The sequence below is a fragment of the Cupressus sempervirens genome, chromosome 8 (assembly GCF_028749045.1).
Source record: "Cupressus sempervirens isolate cs-2001-9-10 chromosome 8, ASM2874904v1, whole genome shotgun sequence".
NCBI classification, from domain to species: domain Eukaryota; kingdom Viridiplantae; phylum Streptophyta; class Pinopsida; order Cupressales; family Cupressaceae; genus Cupressus; species Cupressus sempervirens.
The window spans coordinates 592,687,715-592,712,279 of NC_143125.1; positions in this window are offsets into that span (position 1 = coordinate 592,687,715).

The window sequence follows — 24,565 nt, forward strand, 5'->3', positions numbered from 1 at the left end:
AGATTGAATGAATTGAAATGATATATTTTCTCCTTAGAGCCAAAATTCACTACCACCTTGAAGGAAGAAGCTTGATGCAACAAGGAAATGCCAACACTTGAACATACTTCCTTGAAGAAGAACACCTTGATTTCTTGATGTCTTATAGAAGCCTTGTGAATGCATGATCAAGAAGAGTATGGATATGAAAATGAAGCCCCTAAGCCTCCTTGTATATTAGTTGTTGGGAAAGAAAACAACTCAAGATGACTGGAGAACTAAATAAATTAATTGGCACACTTGAGATCTTTTGGACCCCGAACCCCACAATCACTAGGGATAAGGTCAACTTGGTCAACCTTGACCTAGACTAGGTTAATCTGGGGTTGACGTTGACTAGACTAGGTCAAATTGGGTCAACTTGGTCTTAGAGAAGGGATAGATTAGGCCTTAGAAAGGCCTAGAAGGATGTGCAAGTGAAACTGAAAGATATCAAGCCTAGTAGGATTTGTGACCAAAAAGTTGGTAAAGCATAACCTAGAAGACCGCATTGGAAAAAAAGAGATGATAAAGAAGCATGAGATGGGAGGAAGAATGAGAAAAAGACACCAAAACCACACTAAGGAGGGCTAAAAGATCTCAAAATAAAGTGTGTCCATTTTAAGACTATAGAGAATCATACTTGAGGATTTCTATCTTGGTTGGGAAATGATCATATCTATAGCATAGAAATATAAAGACAATGAAGGTGAAAGTGAATGAACCAAGATATCCAACAAAAAAATATATCCAATTTTTTTAGCAATTTTGTTAAAACTTATTCTTTTGTTGGTCTAATTGCATATGCCATCAGAAAAAACCATGTCCATTAAAAGATTTCTATTTTCCAAGCCCATAAATTCATTTTGGGGCCAATTTATCTCAACTATATCTCCTCTCTTATCACCATCCACCAAAATTGATTTCACATCTCACCTAGTCATGTGGTAGAAATTGGGTTGGAGACTAGAAATATGATCTAACCTTTTCCATAGTTCTTTATGATGAATTCAGTAGCTTGGTCCATAAACATTAATTGAACTTTTTTTACATTTGAAAATATAATCATCAAATTATAGCTCATCTAGTAGGATCTACTCACAATGAGCTCAAAACTCACAACATGAGGCCTCAAAGCTTCTTGAATCCCCAATAGTCCAAACCCCAAATAATTGCTAATGTTTGAGTTTATTCTTAAATAATTATAAATAAAAAATAATCAACTTGGTCACTTGACCTAAAAGATACATTCTTTTGAGAACTCCATCCTATGCATAACCACACACTATTTGTTAGGGATGTTTCAACCCCTTATATTCCAAGATAGGAGCCTCATGGACCCTCAAAAAGGGATTTTTTTTTTCTATATCTTTCTAACATTGCTTATTAGGCTAGTCCTTGTACTTCACCATCTAGATCCCACCTCTCTCTTAAGGAGTTTCTTCCTTTTCCATGATCTAGCTTTGTTTTCTCAGCAGTCATTTGGATGATACATATTGCTTATATATTCCCCTCAATAGATATATTTTTCTTACAAATCCATTCATTCCTTGAATAGCAATTGTTTCTCCTCTTTGATTCCAAATACATTCAGTCCATGAATAACAATTCTTAATTCTCTTCCAAAAGTTCCCCATTTTCTATAATGCTAATTATAAATCTTCTCCTAAAACAAGATTTTGGTTGTCCTAAAATATCCAAAATTTTCAAATGATCCATCAAATCAATGTCAACTCTATAAATTTATCATTTATGTTGTTTAGAACCATGAGTATCTATCCTGCTCTATCTTGTGGTGTGAATTTAGTTGCATACTCAAAGTTTTGACAAAATGAACTTCCACAATTTTGATTGGACATTCCTTAGAGGAGATCACACTTTTTATAGGCTCCTTAAAAAATAGAAACCACAAAATCTAGTAAGCTTAAAAGTTTTATTTTTACCTTTCACAATGTCTTTCTCTATCTTCTCCCTATTTGTAACTTATTTTGACCCAAAGAAATTCTTGTGTTTTAACAATTCTATAGGAATCACATCATATGCCTTCTAAAATTATGATTTAATCCTCCCATTATGTAAGAAAATTTATTTTCATCTCCACCCCAAGAAACTAGCTTCAAAGGTCTACTCAAGAAGTCATCATCCTACTATCTCAACCCTTTATTTTTGTAACCTTCTAGAACCATGCACCATGTTTAGAAACCATTTTTTACTCCTATGAGATCTCAATGGATAAGAAATTACCACACATTTATTTGTCACAAATCCTTATTTAACCCTTTGATTAAATCTTCATTTCTCTTAAAAGAGCCCAACATATCTCCAACTTTTATTAGTGCTTTGATATTTTGGAATATTATACAAGAAATTGAATAAGAATAATCCACATAGGGATTTTCTTAATGATGTACTTCATTTCTATCAAAATTGGGGATTTCATCTTTGGAGTGAAGCTAAAGTCCTCAAAATAGGGGAATTCTATGAAGAATTTTGTTTTTAAGGATTAACAAATGCATTCAATAAAAAAAAAAACATTTAAGAGGGGTTTGAAACTCACTCTAACTTTGAATATTCTCACCCACCCTTTGATAATTTTTTTTCTAGTTTATCCATCACTACAATCCTTGAAAAGGGGCTTGATCTTCAAGTGTTCCATGACCAGTGCTACAATCTTGATGGATAAGGAAAATGCCTTAATGTTGCTCAAATTTTAGGGTTTATAATTTATGTTTTCTTCTATACTAGTTGGTATTGTATATTGAAATCCCCCATCTAAACCATTATCTAACACAATATCCATCTAGAGATGTTCGATATATGTCATTTGATCAAACCCTTTACCCGCTATCTAGAGCCAAGTGGAATGGTGCTATCTTTGGTGGAAATGGATAAAGTGTTTAAGGATAATTTCCCATATTTTTTATGTTTTCCTACCTTCCTTGGTACCTCCTCTACTTTGGTCACACCTTTGAACCATTTTGTGTCATTTCTAATACATGAATAATTGCTTTGAATATTTATGGTATCTTCCTTGTTTATTTTTATTCTCTTCAAAATTAAAATTAAAACATAGTTAACATAGCTCGAGGTAAAAATAGAAGATATATGCCTGTGCTAGACAAAAACGAAAAGAATAATAAAGATAAAAATTAAGAGAAAACAACAAACATTCATATATTCTTGATTACTTTTATATATTCTTTATTAGGAGGATAAGAGTTTGACAACACAAGGATACGAGTTTGATAATGATCTCAACAAGGATTTCTACAAGTCACATCCTCTAGTGATTGCATCAAAATATTTATAAATAAATTTAATCATAACGCAAAAATTAAAAATCATCATTGAAACAAAACAGATGCTTATGTACCAAGTTTCCAAAAATGTATAACTTTGAGTACATTAAATTGATTTTAGGTGATTGTCACCTATTAATTGTCAATGTATTTATCAAGGTAATATAAATACAAATTTATTTCAAAATAAGTTTCTAAATTAAAAAATAAATTTAAATTAATATGACCATCAAATTCTAAGTTTGGTTTTAAGGAATTACTTTATCTAACTAACAAATAATTTAATTAGCTAATAGGTTATTATAGTAGAGACTTCCATCTGAGTGCATGATGTCTCATGCTGAGATTCCTTTATTGTGTACTAGAAAAAAAAGAAAAAAAAACTTGTTGGTAGAAAAATTAGTCATTGCAACTAGCAAGCATCTTCCACATGGATAGTAACAACTTTGTTACAACCAAACAACACTAGTCTGGAAGTTGCATCATTAATGTTTGTTTCTGAGAACATCACTCGTTTCCAGATAAAATAAATGATGTATTAAAAAATATGCAATGTCCAACTCGAATACTCAGATTAGCACAGATAAATCATCCATCTGCACACTATAAAAAGATCAAATCCTCCAAATGTTTACACATCAATGAAGAAACAAATCTCCCAATTTGTAGAAAAATACAATTGAAGTTTGAAGAGAACACTTATAGGTTCAACATTTAATTTGAATTTTTATTATGAAGATTTATGAAAATGTATAGAGGGAGATTAGAAATCATCAGTCATTGAGGCATTTGAACATTGTCCACCCCTATGCATGTTGTAAATATCTTTTTTCATTGCTCGAGCAACAATTATAGTATAGCCACTTCTAGAATTTTAATGAATAAATGAATTTTTAGTAATTATCGCTAATGTAAGTAAGAGCAATTTTTTAGGGGGAATATGGAGTGACAAAAACACTTTTAGACTTCAAATACTCGTGTCTCTTTAGCTTATTTTAGGGAAATTATTTTTATCACTACTTTTTGACATTTTATTTATTGAGTGTTGTCATAAATGATGGCTTTTAGGTCAAGTACTATTGTAAAGAAATTCAACAAACGTTCCAAATAAATCATCTGTACAATTAACCATATTGAACTAATATCAAAACAAATTGAATTGATATCAAAAGTAATGATTTGTTTGAGGGTAAAAACTCATGAATTGGTTTTACAATTGACTATATTACATGGTCAATACACTTCCCTCCCAACTTGGTATTTCCCTTAGATAATATTACTAGCACTTGCACCTTTGAGGGGTGCAATGGTTATATCGATAGTAATATATATCAAATGATGATATTGTAACATATTTATGGATATATATCTCTTTCTATTTCTATTTATGCATGTTTCTCACCAACTCACATACTCTCCATTTCTAGCTCACTATCCCTATCTTTATATCTTTCTTACTCAAACACGTAGAGACTCTTTATTTCTCCCTCACTATTGTTATCCTATCTTACATCTCTCTTTACCCTTCATTTCTCTTTATCTATATCCCATTTACTCTATGAATATTTGATTTACTTTATCTTTCTATCTATCACCTTATAAATCTTTATTTCTCCATGTTTACATCCCCCCTCTCCTCTCCTCTAACTATTTCTCTCACTCTTGTACCCTTCCTCTTTCTCTCCATTTTTTCTACTCTCTACTTCTTTGATCTCTCTCTCTCTCTCTCTCTCTCTCTCTCTCTCTCTCTCTCTCTCTCTCTCTCATCTTCCTAGAAATATGGGCATATATCTATTTGAATCTACATTATCTCAAGGGATATTTTTGATCTATCATCTATTATACTCATCTTGATGATATTAGAGAGATCAATATGTTTCTCATTGATGGTGCCTCCAACTTGTGTTAAAAGACCTTTCTTATCAATTTCATATCTTCCATGTATCTTTTTGTCTCTATCATACTATTTCCTTATCTTTCTTCCCTCATATATAACCCCCTCTCTCAATTTCTCTCTTTATATCACTTATTGTTTCTATCTCCCTCACTTTCATTTCTTACAAAAAATCATCTTATTATAAATTTTAAAAAGTAAACATGATTAGAATATTAACTAATATGAATTGTGGTTGCTCGAAAAATGCATTAAGCACTCTCCCCTGAGAATGGAAAACATACGATTGTAGGCATTCTATGTTGTGATATTGCATAATTTCTTTCCACCCACTTGGGTCTTCCTCTTGGGTTAAAACTGTTAGTCCTTTTCGAATGTTCTAGTGGATAAATTTAATAGAAAGATAGAAAATTGGAAAGGGGTCATTCTTAGTCAAGTAGGAAAGGTTCAATTGCTTAAATCTACTCTCTAAAACCTTCTCATCTATGCTCTCAGTCTATTTTAGATTCTAGCCAAATTTTTTGAGGCAATTGAAAGGATTCAAAAAGTATTTCTTTGGCCAGGAGCTGAAGATCATAAAAAATTTTCCTTTTATTTCATGGGATAAGGGTTTCCTTCCTAAGAAGTTTTCAAGGTTAGGTGTGAGGAGGATTCAAGATTTCAATTTGGCCTTGATGGTCAAACAGGTTTGGAGAAATTTTCAAAGTAATGGGGCCTAGAGCAATATCTTAATCTCCAAATATCTATTCAATTATTCCACTTTTCAATATTTTTTGGTATTTGAGGATATTCTTAAGTGCTATTATATTTGGAATGGGCTTCTGAAGGCTAGATAGGTTGTAGCTATGAAGGTTGGATAGAAGTCGGGCAATGGGAATTTTATCTAATTTTGGGAAGATCATTGGCTCCCTTTGAGATCTTTGGAGAATATTGACATGTATAAATATTGGAAGGATCAGTGTGTTGCAAGGTTTGGAGTCAGAGTGGCTGATTATTGGAGGGACAACAGTTGGGTTAATTTAGGCATTTTCCTAGCTCTTGGACCTTTAATGTTACTTTTATCTTCTATTTTACTTAATGAAAACCATGATTCTTTAGTTTGGGAAGATACTTCCCTTGGGTGCTATTTTATTGACTCTTCCTACCAAGTCATGGATGGAGACTGAATTGATCCACCTTGCTAGGTGAGGGCCTAGATTTTGGCCCTAATTCCCAAAATAAACATATTTTTCTAGATTCTCCTTTAGAATAGAATTCTTACTATTGACAATCTTTGCAAAAGAGGCTTCTATATTCCTAATATGTGCATTCTCTATTATTTGGAGGTTGAGACTATGAATCATCCTTTTGTTCACTATCCCTTTGCTAGAGATATATTTTTTTTCTTCTTGAGCAAGCTCAATATCTCTTGGGTTCTTCTCGATGTAATCTATAATTGCTTCTCTCAATGGTCTTTGCTCTATCTTTCTTCTAAGGAGTTTAAATCCCTGTGGGCTCTTTCTCTACCTCATAATTTTTGAGGTGTCTAGAAAGAGAGGAACACCATAAATTTTAGAGATAAGATGCCCCCTCTATAGTGGTCTATACAATGATTTAAAATGCTTTAGTTGAGAACCTCAATATTAAAGGCTCAAGGGATGGCTTGAAGAGGACTATTAAAAACATGTTTTTTGAGAACCCCAATAATAAGAGAAGATTGGAAAGAAAATGGTATTTCTCTCTAGAGTATTGGTGCAAGGCCAACTTTGATGGGATAACTAACAGAAATGTTGGGTTGGTTGGATGTGGGGGAGTTGTAAGGAATCATTATGGTCATTATCTTATAGTAGTGGCTCTCCCCTTGGGAATATGGACTAACCATTTCATCGAGGCAATGGTCTCACTTCAAATAACCAAATTAAAGTTAAGGGGATATCTAAGTTATGGTTGGAAGGAGACTCTATGAGTATTGTCAATTGTTTAAATAGGGTTTGAAAACCTTCTTTGAACATTGAAAATATTACTAAGGAAACCATTGATATTCTAAATTCTATGGAGATCTATCATATTACCCATGTTTATCATGAGTGTAATACAATGGGTGATGCCACAACTACTGTGGCAGTGTGGTGTGAAGAGAAGATGACTTGGTAGCATGACGATGACCTATTTATGAATTTCATATCCAATAATTGATTGTGATATAATCAATGGGAAAGAAGGAACAATTATTAGTAAGAATGGGCACATAAGGAAGAGAGAAAGGATGACATTTGTTTTAATGACTATTTTTTCACATGTTTTTTTGGTTATTTGAGGTCCATAGTCATTCATTTTTCTCGCTATTGTTTTGTGAGGTTTTTTTATGATTTCTCTCTATTTTTCAAGAATCAAATTAAGGCCATGAGGGGACAGCGCAAGTGTCATAAGCCACCAAATTGTGACAAATGGAAGAGGTGCACAAAGGTTTGAGATATTTTGGAGAGAGGCATCCTTACCACTTTCATGATGAGGCTCCATAGAGGCAATCTAAATATCACCTATATCTTTCTACATAAGTGGAATGAAGGCACTCTGAACTTTGGTAGTAGAAATATCACCATAACTAAGGAGCTTATCTCTAGAGTGACGAGAATTTCAATGGTCGGCAAAAAGTTTTACAAAGATTGCAAATTCTTAGATGTAGCCATTTATGACTTTCCTAAGGATTCAGGTGAGAGCGAGGCTTTGATGAAGCGAGAAAGTAAGACTTACTTCTAGCCTAAATGCATCAAAAAATTATCACACTTTGTCCTGCAAGATATAATTTATTGTAAGTTTGTATGGTAGATTCTAAAGAATATGTTCACCTCATTTTGTTTTATTGAGTCATTTGAGGCATGGTATTAAGGTTTCCATTCTATTTTATCTTTTATCTTCTATGGCCACTAGTATTAATAGGGTAAGGGAGAAAAGTTGGCTAACCCTCCACTCCATGAGGGCTTAATGTTGCTCATTTATGAGCACATTAAAGTCTATATTGTTGGAAAATTATTTGAGGTGAAAGAGATGTATGATTTTGAAGAGAGTGAGTCAGAGGAGTCTCAGGGCCTCTCCAAAACTGAAGATAGTGAAGGTTTGCATTCAGAGGATGAGGAGATGGTGCCAAAAGCCAAGGTGAAGGGTAGGGTTTTGTTTGTAAAACCCTTGTGAAAACTTTGAAGAAGAATTTTTCTTCTGGGAAAAGAAGAAAAAGAAAATGGTGGAGTCATATAAGAATTTTTATGAAGAGAATTCTATGGACACTAACATTAAGGATGTAATTGGCTATAGTAAGAAAAAGAAATGAAAGGGAGCAGATAAGAAGAGGAAGGTAATGCAAACCTTGAAATATGGTAGGACCCTTGTGCTTAAAAAACAAGTCAAGATGGTCATCTCATTTGATGGGTATGAGGATGACAATGATGAAATGGACATGAATATTCAAGAAGAGGGTACCATCAAGATTTCCAAGCCGACCAAGAAGAAATAGAAAATGGGTAAAGATGAGCTAAAAGACAAGCGAAGATCACTGGACTTTATTAAGGATTGGTATAGGGATGCCTTGGAACATGACATTGATTATGTGCCGACCCAAACTGTTAAGGGTAAGGTTGTTGCTGAAGTCCCTGCACCTTTGAAAGGAAGGAAATTCACCTAGAAAAATATTAGCATGGATACAGTGAGGTTGGAGATTATGAGGGAGAAAATTGACCTAAAGGTTGGACAAGTGGAACTAGGTAAAGCGGACCTCCAAGTGCTCATTCTTCCTTCTATGATCATTCTTAGTGAAAACAGTAAGAAGGAGGATGTGAACTTGTTGAACAATGCCAAGAACAATCTTTTGGATAATTTTAGGTCCATTAAGTGGTTGTTTCATTAGGTCGTGGATTTGAAAGATAGGATGGGGTTAGTGGAAGAGAGAACTGATGGTGACAAGTTCCAGGATGTTGTTGAGTGGGATAAACCTCATATGGGCTCTCTAATTGACATGGCTACTTTCTATAGGCTAGAGGCCTCGGTGATGGAGCTGGAAAATAAAGCGAATAGTATTGAGAGTACCCTCATTAGTAGACCAAAGCTATAAAATCCTCAAAGCCTCCAAAGAGCATGTCAAAATTCTCATTAGTAAATTGGAAGGTAGTCTAGGGGAGAAAGCCATTATCATTGTCATTGAAGATCAAGGTGTTTTTGTTGATAACAAGGAAGAGATCGAAAGGAGGACTAGGGCCAACACTAGGAAAATGACTACTAGGGCCTCTTTTGATATTATCCAAATTAAAGAAGTTGCTAAGAAGATGGATCTGCTAGAGGAGCAAGTAGCTGAGCTAATCAAGAAAATGGTTCAAGTTCTATTTGGTGTCCTTCTAGTTCTTTTTGTATCTTTTTTATTATGTTTTTTGTTAGTTATGATGTCCTTCTATAGTTTTCTTTGTTTGGGTGTTGGATTTATCTCTTTTTTCTATGTTGTATCTCTGGATTTAATGCTATATCTTTAGTTTCTTTTTGTACAGGGTTTTAGGGCCCCTTCAAAACTTGTTTTTCTAATAAAAAACAATGTTTATTGATCAAAGTATTGTGGTATATTTATTGATTTCTATCCATCCTTATTTATATATCAATATGATTCTCTCTAACTCACACTCTTTATATACCTCTCTATCCATATCTTCTTCTCTTTTATTGATAAAAGGCCAAGGCCCTATTGATTGTGTATTTTAAAATAATGAAAAATTCCAAGGTCTCTGTATGGGCACTAGTAGGAAAGAATGGAGAAGAAAACCTCTAGTCTTTCCTGGGATAAAAGTATTGTATTATTACAAAGAATAAAAGGGGCATACTCCAGTTTACATATCATAAAGAAGAACATTCTTTTTCATAAGTTCATATAATTGAGTATTTTTAACAACAAAATTTTAGACGTTCGATGAAATGGATGGATATCTTTCTCTTTCCTTCGTAAGTCCCTTCTGTAGGATTGCTTTATGATTCTATTGTTATTGTATTTGTTTATGTAAAGAAAGGATTTTTTTAGTGAGAATTCCTCCAATGAGCTTTCATATCTTTCTATAGCTACAATACATTTACCACTTCATATGTAATGTTAGCACAAAAATAATTTAGAAAAAAATTATTAAAAAAAAATCTTCACTCTAGATTTTCCTTTATTATGTTGTTGTCTTTCCATTCCTTAGCATGAAAAAGATGTTATTATAGATTTGTCTAAGTTTTATTAGTGGATGTTATGTTTCTGAGGTCCATTGATTAGTTTAATTAAGTTAAGTTTTGCATCTAATTTGTTCTATTATATTCATGAAAATTACTTGAGTTCTATCATTGGACAGTGTATCTCTAAGTTAGGTTACCTCTAAGAATGATTTGAGTTTGAGACAAACTTTGTTATTTCTAAGTTGTTAAGAAGATGCTAAGTTACGTGATAGGGTTGATAATTTGAGGTTTTAATTTTGATGATGAACTTGTGTTCAATTCCTCAGTGAGAAATAGGTGGACAAACATTCTTGATTATTAAAGGCGACATAAGCATTTTATATTTGAGGCAACTTGGGGTATTTATGAAATTTGTTTATGTAGCTGGTTGTTTTTCATTAATATTTATGCCCTCAACTCCTAGATTAGCTAGCTTATTTTCCTCACAAATTCCTTTGCAATAAATAAAATTTATCAATTAAGGGTAATGTTTTTTCTAGTAACGAGTTTAGTTTCTAATTGGGTGTCTTCTTCTTCTTGAGAGCATTTAGGTTAATTTGAGAATCCTCTTTTATGATTAATTTTGGGATTCCTAATTCTAAGCTAAGTCATAGTCCTTCTATCAAAGCTTTGAGTTATGCATTATTGTTTGAAGTGAATCCTAGAGATATAGCTCTCTTAGCTAACCATAATCCTTTATCTAAGTGAATGATACATCCTAGTCCTTCTCTTCCTGGGTTCCCTCTAAGGCTCCATCAAAATTGAGTTTTTCCCATTTGATTGGTGGAGGCTCCCATTTATAGTTTAGTCTAGCTTTCTAATCATCTTTAGGGTATACCATTGGGGGGTTAATAAGCTTTTTCCAATTATTTCTCATCCTAGCGTCACATTTAGATAACCAACCTTCTTCTTTAACTGAATTCTTGAGATGATTATTGATGTCTTCAGCTATAAAGCCTCAACTCAATTTTGAAACGATCCCAAATTTATTTCTTCATTGTGGAAGATCCTTCTATTCATTTTCCTCTAGAATTCCCATAAGAGAATTGAAGGTGATATTTTCCATAAACTACTATAGATTTTTTATTTCCCATTTTTGGCCCAACTTTGTAAATGCTCCCAAAGGCTATTAGGAAGGGCTGAAAACCAATTGAGTTTGATGTTTAACCATTGCTAACAATTTTTGGCAAAGCTGCATTGGAAAAATAGATGACTCATTGTCTCTAAATCTTTCTTACAGACTAGACATCTGGAAGGACCTTCATACCCCATTTTGGTAAATCTATCAGCTGTGAGTATCCTCTCTTACAAGGTTTCCCATAAGAAAAGACCAGCTTTAGGTAAACATATGGGATCCCAACATAGTTCTAAGGGGATTTCTAGTTGATCTCATCTTTGTGAATTGATAATTAGTTCATATCCTTTATTAATAGTACAAACTCTTGATCTTGAGGCTCCCCAAATTAGTTTGTCCTATCTCTCCTTATTACTTACATCTCTTTGATTTATGAAGGAATTGAATTGCTATTTTTCAAGCTCTGATAATGTGGTTCCTGCTACTAATTTCCATGTACATTCTTCATTTTGAGTTCCATTTACTTTGCATTTGTAGTGACTAACATGCTTTCCCCATGAATTGATCAATGTATTTTTGATGTTGGGGGGAAGACCATCCCAAGAGTCTTCGCAAAATAAAGCTTCTCTTCTCTTTCCTACATCCCAAGTTAGGCTTTTGCAAATGAGAGGGCTACATTACATCATGAAATTATAAGATTTTGTCCCTTTAGGAGGTTTGATAGTTATAAATAGAGAAATGGGGGAAGAGCTATCTAGATATTTCCTATAAATAATTTGGGCACACTTTCTATCATATTCATTGTACATTCTCCAAACTAGTTTAGCTCCTAAGGCTTCATTTTGCCAACTAAGGTTCTTAATATCTAGCCCACCTTTATCTTTTGGTTTTCAAATATTATCCCATTTAATCAATGCTAGTTTTTTCTTATCATCTGCACCTTTCCAGAATAGATCCCTAAGTTGTGAATCTATTTTCCTCTTGACTCCTTTAGGCAGAGGTAAACAAGACATGTTGTATATCAAGATGGATGAGAGAACTGATTTGATTTTTGTGACTCGACTAGCACTTGTGAGCCATTTCCCTTTCCAATTTCCAATTTTATTTCCCATATTTTGTTAGATACGTTCCCAATATTTTCTATCTCTAGCTCCTTTTTCTATTGGAACACCTAGGTATTTGCATGGGAGTGTTCCTTTCTTGAAGCCCATTTCATTACATATATTATTTTCTAATTGAGTATTAGTATTTAAGAAAAATATTTATGATTTTTCCATGTTGACCATTTGACCAAAGGCTTCCATATATGTTTTTATTATAAGTTTATAATTTTTAGCTTCCTCCATTTTACTTTTCCCTTGGAGAATTGTGTCATTCACAAACTGTTGATGTGTTATGTTGGAAATTCCATCAGTGATCAAGACTCCCTTAATTTTTATTTTTTCCTTGTGCCTTTTTTATTTCTCTACCAAAGGATCCCACCATGATTATGAAGAGAAAGGGAGATATTGACCCCCCTGTCTAATTCCCCTAAAGATGTCGAAGAAGCCTTCTAGAGTACCATTTATGAGTATAGAAATCTTTGAAGTCAAGATGTAATTAAAAATTAGGTTAGTCCATTGGTGTTAGAAACCAAAGGCTTCCAAATTTTTACACATAACTCTCCAATCTACTTTTTCATAGGCCTTGTGTATATTGAGTTTCATTAGCATGCACATTTTTTTTTTGGTTTGGATAGAATGAATAAGTTCTTGAATGATGATTATTCCATCTAATATGGATCTATTTGGTACCAATCCTATTTTTTTTTCTGATATGAGTATTGGTAATACCACTCTGAGTCTATTTTCTAGAGCCTTAGTTAAAATTTTATATATAGTTTTACATAATACAATAGGCTGAAAATCTCTTAGCATTGCATAATTAGTTTTTTAGGGTATAAGTGCTAGGAAGTTGTTATTGATTTATGCCAATAATGAGCCTGATTTTTGAGTGGCTTCTATGGCTTGACATAAGTCTTCCCCTAGAATTTGCCAACATTTCTGGAAGAAGAAAGCTTGGAAGTCATCAGGTTCTAGAGATTTGTGCAGGTTGAGATTGAATCATGTGTCCTTTATTTCTTTCATATTGAATGCCCAATTAAAAAACTTATTGTCTTCGTGTGTAATTATCTTTGAAATTGAACTCAACATGGTGTTTTGAGCGGGGAGGTTTAAGCTTTCATTATTGTTTAAAAGGTTTGTATAATAACTAACCTCTCTATCCATATCTTAATATCTTTCTTACTCACACATATAAACCCTTCTTTCTCCATCCTCATCTCTATCATATCTCACCCCCTCTCTCTCATATACAGATTCACACATATGAAAAAATTAAAAAAAATAGGATGACAATTCAAATATTAAAAGTAGTAGCATAAAATAACTTATCCCCAAATATGAATCAAATGTTTCTTTTATAACCTAATTTTAATCCACAAATGACCACTAATTAGATTATCTGCTATTAAAATTTTAAATTATAGTTCATACTAAACCATAACTCATATTCAATGTAATCTTTAACTTAACATTTCTTGAACATCAAATGTGATCCTAACTTTAGTTGAACCTAGAATGTAAATTGAACCTTATCTCTAACCATAAACAACATTCAATTCTAACTTTAACTTTGACTAAATTGTAAGATTTTAATTATTACTAAACCCTAACAAAAATTGGAAAGAAACCTTAGACATTTTCTTAATTGATTCATAACCCTGCTCCAACCTTATCCTTAATTTATCTACAACCTTAAATATGACATTTCTCCTAAAACCTAATTAAACTTTCAACCTACACATAGACACAATCCTAACTCTACTTGATCCATAGTTTTAAATTTAACCAAACTTCAATATTTGAGTCTTTGTTAACTCGTAACCAGATATTTAATGTATGACTAAATAAATTTTGTTTGAGAAATAACCCTAACCTTATGTTAAGTAGTATTCCATTTTAAACTCTAACCTAACCTTAACCCCAACCTTATTTAATTGTAAACTCTAAACATAAGTGCATTTGAATCATATACATATAATTGTAACTCATCATAAGCTCATGCATTTCTTTCTCTTTCCTCTTTTTTTTTTTGATCTATTTTTTTAGTTTATCTTTTAAGACTTTTTAAACATATAATATTATAAATGTTATTTAATGCATTTATATTGGTTGATTTAAGATATTTTGTTACATAATTTTATAAAATATTTATATTTTTAATATAATTTACATTTCAAAGACAAAATTTATCTTATTGAATATTAATGTTTTTATTATAGTTATTCAAAAATTGATAAATTGTAGTTCAAAAAAATAAATATGATTTTATTGTGGTACCAAAATTAACTAAACCCCTTTGAGGAGAATCTATTATTTATTGTAATAGAAAAATTAAAATAATAAAAAAATTCATGTAAAGGTAAGAACCAATAAGGGATAACTTTACGAAACCTTCTCCCCGAAAATTATATAAATTTGTGGTGAATCCAACATTAGTTTCAAGGGGAAAATTTAATTTCTATTGGTGAATTGTTTTTTGAAGTCGGGGAAAGCTTAATTTTAGATGTGATTTTTCTTTGACCATAGTAAAATTTCATAAAATCAAGGTAATTTTTTCCCCTGTGATACAAAAAAATTATAATTTAAGAGGCAATTTTGTCCCTTGTGGTTGAAAAAATATATATATATATATTGTAGTAGGCATTTTTTTTCATTTATTGGAAATAATATATATTGGATTAGGCAATTTTTTCAATCTAGTGAAAAAAAATATAGTGCATTGGTGAATGTGCTAGAAAATAATGTGATTACTCAATGAATCAATGACTAAAAATTAATTGTATGTTTATCAAATCAGTTGTTAGATTATCAAAATATTATGACTAGTATTAAATAAAATAGTGATAAGAAAGTGAGGTGTCTAAAGGATGACACACATGTGGAATGTCCTATTGCATTTATTATAGAATGTAATTTGGTCAAAAAATATTCTTTAAAGTGCAAAGATCCTAGTTAGTGCTTGTCATTATCAGAAACATAGTTGATTGCCAAAAATGGGATTGCCTGTGGAAGAAGGATCATCGAATGAAAATCCAAGCCTTGTTGTCAACCCAAATTTGACTCTGGAGGATGATGAAGAGCAAAGTGATCTTACTATTGGGCTTATTTCAGCTTTGTAGATTCTCTTTGCTAATCCTAGGGACGCCATCAAAGAGATGGTAAAGGAGTAAGAAAAGGTAGAACTCAAAGCAATGTTCATTGAAATGGGTCTCAACCCTACTAATTTTGAAGAATAAATTGTAAATGTGGTGGAACAACGAAATTGGAACTTCTACACTTTTGGGCTAAATTAATATCCATAACAATATTATTAACAATAACTTTGTATCCATAATCTAACTTCTAATCAATGAAATGATCTAATTAAATATCACTTATTTATATCTGTGTGTTGGAATTTACAATTGGCAGGATTTACTTCTAAGAGGGGGGTGAATTAGAAGTAACTAACCTTTAACCTTTTAAAACCCTTTTAGCTGAAATCATTCACATGCATCTAATTCATCTAATAAACATGAAAGTAAAGAAATGTATGAAAATGAATAACACAAGATTTTGGTAACTCAGAAACCCTCCATAATGAGAAGGTAAAACTGGGGTGGGAATGACACAGACAAAGTATCACTGTAGAAATATGTAACTATTTAAGGTTACAAAGTTTGACCACTTCCAATGGTCTGCCCTATGAAAGACCTGTCCTATTAAAGACTTTACATCCTATTAAAAGTGACCTGGTTAAAGGATTTACAAACACTCATTTAGAATGTTACCCTGTTAAAGGATTTAGTACCTTATTGAAAGGCTTACAACATGGCTATTAAGCCATTGTATCATCATAAGATTTTTATTCCTAATACAATGGCTAGAGAGTATTAGAAAGTCTTGACTTGATGACTTGAAATCTTCAATTGCTGATTCCAGATCCTCGTTCCACTCTGTCTGTTCTGATCTTTGCTTGATCTAATTTGTCTTTCTTCAAAATTCTGATACTCTGTTCTTGAACAACTAAATTCTGCAATGTTGTTCTACTCTTTCTAAGTCTTTACACCCCTTCTGCACTTCACTATCATTCTCCCATAAACCCTTACTCATGTACGCACACAATGGGGTTTCATCCTCCTTTTAAAGGCTTCAAAGACTTAGGGTTAGGTATGAATCTATGATCAATATTCATTCTTCATTTCCTACTCAATTCATTCACTTTTCCTATTGATTGCATGCTTTCTCCATTTTTCTTATTGGTTGCATGTTGATTACATAGGTAATACAAAAGATTCGATCTTATCTTCAAGATCCTTTGAGATTCATCCTAAGTCAGGTTTAAAAATAGTTTACATCTGAGCTTGTAAAGACACAAACTCATATGCTGATTCAGTGTTACTCGGCACTTACTACTTGCTGATGCTTGACACATATAGGAATTATGTCTTATTCGGCTCCTATAGTAACCCTATTTAGCTTGGCATCTATACTTTTCTCGGCACCTATAGTGAGTCGACATCACTTATCACTCGGCACCTAAATCTTGCTTGGCACCTATTGAATCTCTGGCTCAGCACATACTATAGCTTGGCATCTATATTAGACTCGACATTATCTTGAGAATTGGTTAAGTGTGTTGACACTCAATTGTCAAAACCAATCTGAGACCAATATTATGAAATACAATTTTATTATTATTATTATATAATAATTATTATTATTATGTCACAAGTGTTAATATAATAAAGGGGATCCCCCAACTATCATTGGATGAACAAAGATCAATAGCTCAAGATGTATTTCAGATTGATTTTGGCACCACTTGACTTGTTTTCCCAAATGACCCCAAAGAGAAGATATGTGGCATAAATGAATTATGTGTGATTAATCACTATTCATTTAGATGTGGTAAATAACATAGTGACACAGGCTACAACATTGGTATTATTTACATTGTACCTTAAAGATGACATGCTGACCACCATTTGGTCAACAAATATAAATGGATAAAGATGTATTTATGGCTGATTTTTTGCAATAATCAATTTGTTTCCTCAAATGCCTGTGGAAATAAAACATGTGGCATACACGTATCAAGTGAAAAATTAGGTTGTTGGGTGTGAATATTATTATATTTATTAGGTGTGCACTGAGACAACATCAAAAGAGGTGATAGTCGATGTGCGAACCATCGTTGGATCATCGAAGATCAACGACTCAAGATGTGTTTTAGGCCAATTTTAGCTATAGTCATTTTTTTTTCAAAATTTCCTTGGAAAAGAAGTCTTCAAAAAGAATTATTCATCTATTAAAAATTTATCAATAGTTAGTAAAGTTAACCAAAAATATATTGTAATGTTGCACATTTCAAAATAAATTATAATAACATATGTACATTGTACATTGTACAATGTATAATGTAAAAGTACATAACAACTAATATTAAACACAGTCTTGAATCTCTCAATTCTACAATTTGTAAAAATTTCTTTTGTGTAGACTGTAAGGTTTTGTTTTTATTATTCAATCTTGGGTCTCTACACAAACTACCAAGATATTTGCAAAAGCATTGGAGCATCACTAATCACAAACAGGTTACAATTTGCAAGTTGCAATGTAGTGGCATAGTCCCAGTCTTATAAGAGTCAAGACAACAATCAATTTGAGTTTCAAATTTCTAGGTAAGATCTTGAACACATTTTTCTTACCATATTTTTTACTACAAGTGTAGTATTATTTGTAAAATTTAGGGTTTACTTTTGAATTTATCATGCATTATAAGCCAAAATTGTAACATACAAGAGGAGTGACACTGACATTTGTAGTAGAAGTGTTGTTGGATGTCTTATTAGGAAGCAAGATACTAGGAGGGGTGAACTAAGATCTATAAAAAATTTACTCCTTAGAAAATAATAATAGATTAATTGCATTTACTCCTAATCTATCTCATATCATATACTCATAAAATTGTAAAAATGAAATTAAATCTATCTAAGCATAACATCCATCAACATGAAAATGTGAACTCATAACACAAATATTTTGGTAACCCAGAAACCCTCAAAGGTAAAGGTTAAATTGGGGTGGGGATGTCACCCACAAATCTTTACTACTGCAAAAACAAAGTATTATTTTTACGACTACAATTTGATCACTTCTGATGATCTATCCTATGATAGGTCTTCTCATTTAAAAGCATTACAAGACTATTAGGTCTATCCTGATTAAAGGATTTAAACTCACAATAAAGTAAGCACTTTGTTAGTAGATTTAACAAGGTTTGTTAAAACTACTTTGTTAAGAAATTTTCCCTAATTCACTCATTAGAATGTCTTAGTACTTGATCCTTCAGTTTGATCTATTAAAGGTTATTACAGATATTCTCTCTTCAATGTTTAAATCTAATCTGCTAATCCAATTTTTTTTGTTCTGCTCTTCATTGTTAGGTTGCTATGTCTAATCTCCTTATCAAACTTAACGTTTCCTTGATATGTCCTTAGCTTGTTCACTGCTTCACACTTTTATCTCTCTCTCATTACACTCACATAATAATTTATGGTTAGATCCCATCTTAAATAGATAATCTTGGATGATTCTAGATCATAATCAACAATCCATAATACATTCATTTTTCATTTTACCCTTTTGATTTTCTAATTGGTTAATCTACCTTTCTTGGGATTAATGCCTTCTAAAAAAATGTGTAATTTTCCCCTTGACTATCTCTACAATTCTTAAATGTTGTATGGAAGTCAGCCAAAATGGTTTACATAAGTGTTTGTGCCATTCCAAACACATATGCCAAAACTAGTTTACTCAAAATTTGAATGTTTTGACACTCGGTCATAACTAGCATTCATGATGCCCCTTAGCTTCTATAGGCTCGAAATATACTAATTCACTCAGCATTAGTTAATTGTACATCACTCAGTCTCCACATGAGTTTTTACTCAGCATGTATAGTAGCTTGGTCTTTACTGGGGTGCTCGACTACCTTTGACTTTCTTAGCATGTAATGAAATATAAGAAAATCCACGTAGCCCGACCTTCTTTGGATGGCTCAGTCACAATGATGATCGATCAATGTTTCCTAGAAAATGACTAAGTGTTGGACAATAATATGCAGTAAGGCGTAGAGATCAACAATATCCCCCTTTGATAGTAGTGACAAAAATACTTTGTCATTGCTTAGCAATCTGTTCAAAATTATAATATATCAAAAATAGATATAAAAAATAGCACTCCCCTTGAGATTGTGATTTAGTCTTCAAAGACTTAACTCTACTATATATATATATATATATATATAATGTGGGCTTGTCCGATAACTCTGCTATTGAGACAATCTTCTAACTTCTCCTATGCATAAATGATTTTCCCTTTTTTGAATGATTTCTATCATGATAATTTCCCCCTTATTTTTGTCACGCTATGGCTTGGGGTTGGCAGGGGTTAGCTGGTATTTGTCTAAAAATGTTTTGTGATTATCCAAAATTACATCTATTCCTTTATTCTAGCTTGATCTCACTGATTCTAGGACTTGAATTTGAATATCTAGCTAGACAACTAGATCAATTAAGCTTTTTTTTGTTGAGAGATGTAGATCTCTCATTATTATATTTTGTGCTATAGATAGCTCTCTCTAAATTATTTTTAAATGGTTTAGTAGAATGAATTGAATATAAATTAATTTATTCTTGATGATACTATCTCTAGCCATCAAATAAGCTAATCTTCCCTGATCAAATGTCAATTTATTGTATGAATGTGAACTTGAACTTGCATTCTTTCCTAATGAAATGGTACATGCCTTCATATTTGTCTGTATTTGATCAATAGAGTGTTGATTCTTCAATGTTAATAAATCAACATCACAAAGTTTCATGTAGAAAGAATGAATTCTTGTCAAAATTCCTTCCAAACTAGTGGTAAGGTTAGAAAGCTCAAGTTGATTACAAGTTCTGTTGAAACCTTCTCGAAAAATTTGTGCTCAAATCTCTTCTTAGACCATCTCATCATTTTATCACTAGTCTCTATATCCTCATTGTGCACTTTATCAACTATATACACTAATTGATCCAAAATTGGATGTTACACATTTACATCCTTAATATCAAAAACATCAACAAAAATGTCTTTAATGTTATGCAATACCTACTTTTGTCTCAACTCCCTTCGTAGTTTCTCCTACTTTGTCTTGCAGCTCAAGAAAGTCAAATTTAGGTAGTTGGATGACCTCATCTAAACTAACTATATCCTCTGGTGTATCAATCTTGTATGCCACTAACTATGACTGAGGGGTACTATCACTGGGTAGTGATATCTGCAATTATTTCCCCTTTGTACTTGGTCCAGGTGTTTGCTCATGTTGAGTTGATATAACCTATTGAACAGGTGTAAGAATTAATGTTTCAGTTGAGATTGAAATTGATAGATGAATAAGAGCTTAAATAGCATCTTTCTATTTTGGATTCTTAGGCTTTACAGACTCTATTGATGCAGGATCATCTTGGGTTGCATGGCTATCATGCATGTTTTCTTGTTCATGGTTGATGTCGAGTTTGTGGTTGATGTAAAGTTTATGGTTGATGTCAAGTTTGTGGTTGATGTCGAGTGCCTATTGGTTCCAAGTTTGTGTATGTGTTGAGCATTTCTGAGTGCCAGTGTTGTGTTGGTCCTTCTTTGACTGAGTTGTCTATGTCTAGTTCCAATTTGGGCTAACCTTACATGTATTTGATTTCATGATTGGTATTTAATATTTTTTGAGAGTCGACTTGTGGCTTGGTTATGCATTTAATGTAAGGGTTTATTTAGTTGGTAATTTGTAATAGGCTAACTTTTTGGCCATGCAAGTATTTAAAGGGGTTTTGGGTAGAATCTTAGGGATTATGATCTTTATGGTTTGATGAGGAAGAAGATTTAGTAGGAGTTAGAATGTGAAGATCGTCATTGAAGATCAAAGATTGAATTGTAATGTTGGCCATAACCTAGAAGGCCTCAAAGTTGGGCATGGATTTGATAATTTTATGAATTAATAACTGTTTTTCTCTTCTATCTCCTTTGGTTTTTGTTCTTTGTGTTGTGTTTCTATTGTATTTACTCTTGCAAGTGGATTTGATAGTTAGGTGTGCCTTTGGCCCTAGTTTCCATCAGTCTCCTTGTGCTAGGTGGTATTAGATCTTGAGGTTCATCCTTGTGGAGATTGGATCATGTAGAACCCTAAGTTGATTTGGTTGTAGGGTAGCAGATTTGAGGATTTGACCTACAACTTGTAGAGAGTTACAATCTTGTAGGAACCTGATTGTAAAGATGGTTTGAGGTAGAGGAAATATTGATAATGGCATATTGGATATATTGAGACGAATTGTAGCTAGATTAGATGTTGTAGAGATAACTCATAAGAGAACAGCACATCTTGATGATGTAAGTGATGGAAAAGTAGTAGCACCAAACAATAATCCAAAACTTGAAGAAGATCAAGATGAGGCAAGATTTTTGAGAGTATTGTCTCGGGCACATTCAAAGCCTATTGTAGAAGTTGTTCCTTATGATGAAAAATTGGACATCAATGTTGTGTTGGATTGGATCTCCAATATGGAGAAGTTCTTTGAGTATGAAAACACTCCTGATAATAGGAAGGTGAAAATTACAATTACTAGGTTGAAGGGTCATGCCTCACTTTGGTGGGAGCATTTGTAAACTAATAAACAAAGTAGAGGAAAGGAGAAGATCAAGACTTGGCTGAAAATGGTGAACAAGGTGAAGAAAAAGTTCCTTCCTGTTGATTACCAAGTTATCTTGTTGAGAAAGATGCAAAATTTGAGACAAAGGAACATGACTATGGAGAAGTATACTAAGGAATTCTATAGATTGGACATCAAATCTAGACATGTGGATGATGGTGTGGAGAAAATTTCAAGGTACATAAATGGATTGAGATTTGGGATTCAAGATGAAATAAGTTTTGTGAAATTGGAAAGTGTGGAGGAAGTATACCAATATTCCTTGAAAGCTCAGGAGATCTTGACAAAGAAGCATAAACAAAGACAAAGAGGTAGAGGTGGTAGATTCAAGAGAGGCAGAGGTAGATGTTATGGAGAAGGTGGCAGATCTGACAATTTTGAGTAAGATAAAGGCAAATCTAAATGGAAGAGTGATGAAAAAGGAAAGACTGAGTGGAAAGGTGGTGATTCTTACCAAGGAGGTACTAGTTTTTACTGAGGAAGAGGTAATTCTTATTCTAGTGGTGGATTTCGTGGTAATTGTTTCAAATGTGTTTAAAAAGGGCATAGATCCTTTGAATGTAGATCATCTGAAAATGGGAAAGGTAACAAAAATGTTGTGGTTCAATGAGACATCGAGGGTTGACAGAGTGGACCAGAGGCTAGAGAAAATCTGATGTTGAGAAGAACCTTATATAATAAGGGAAGTGATGAGGAACCTATCCTAGGTAGAAGTATTTTCAAGACCAAAAGTAAGATGGCTAGAAAATGCTGCAAGGTGATCATTGACAATAAAAGTTTAACAAATTTGGCATCAAAATAGTTGCTTACAAAGTTTCAGTTTTAGAGATTGAAGCATCTTAAACCCTATCATGTTTCATGGATCAAGGATGAACATAAGATATTGGTAAGTGAACAAAGTATTTTGAAGTTCAAAATTAGACATTACTTTGATGAAGTTATATGTGATATTATGCTTATGGATTTTTGTCATATTTTTTTTAGTAGACCCTAGAAATATGATAGATATGCTATACATGATGGAAGATTGAATCAATATACTCTTTGGGTGAATGGGAGAAAGCAAATATTGTTTCCTTTGATTGAAATTCCAAGTGAGGTTGATTGCACTACTATGAGAATTTGCATGGTCAATGGAAAACAATTTGAAAAAGAAATGAAGAAGAATCAAGTTTGTTTTGCTATAATTCCTAGGAGGCCAAATTGTATTAGCAGTAGTCAAGTAATAGAAAACAATGGTGACCGAGTAACAACTAGTAATGACTAAGTGACAAAAGAAACTGGTAGAGGTTGAGTATTAGAAGAAATTGAAAATTTGTTGAATGAGTATAAAGATATTGTTGCAAAATATATTCTTGATGGTTTACCACCAGTAAGAAGTATAAGTCATTGTATGGATCTTATTTCCAGAGCTAGTTTTCTAAATAAAGAGCCATATAGATTCACACCTATAGAGAATGAAGAACTTAATAAACAAGTGCATGAGTTGTTACAAAAATTTTTGATTAGAGAAATTTTGAGTCAATGTGTTGTACCTATTGTATTAACACCTAAAATAATGGAGAATGGAGAATATGTACTGATTCCAGAGCTATTAACAAGATCACAATGAAATATAGGTTTCCTATGCTGAGGATGGATGGCATAATGGATTATGTGAGTGGAGCAAAGTATTTTTCCAAGATTGATTTGAAGAGTGGTTATCTTTAGATTAGAATCAGAGAAGGTGATGAGTGGAAGATTGCTTTCAAGACAAAAGATGGTTTATTTGAATGGTTGGTAATGCCTTTTGGCTTGACTAATGCACCTAGTACTTTCATGAGGTTGATGAATGAGGTTCTAAAGAGATTTTTGGGTAACTTTGTGATTTTTTATTTGAATGATATTTTGATATTCATTAAGACTAAAGAAGAACATCTTGAGCATGTTAGACAAGCATTGCAGAGATTGAAAGAGGAGAAGTTGATGATTAACTTGAAAAAGGGTTATTTAATGCAAGAGGAGATTGTGTATTTGGGATTTGTGATTTTAGCTGATGGTTTGAGAATGGATCCTCAGAAGGTTAAAGCAATTTTGGAATGACCTACACCTGAGAATGTGGGCAAGGTAAGATCATTTTGTGGTTTGGCTAGTTTTTACAGGAAGTTTATAAAAAAAATTAGTTTTATTTGTAATGCTATGACTAAGACAATGAGAGGAGAAAAAAAGGATTTCAAGTGGACACATGGAGCTGGCAAGAGTTTGGA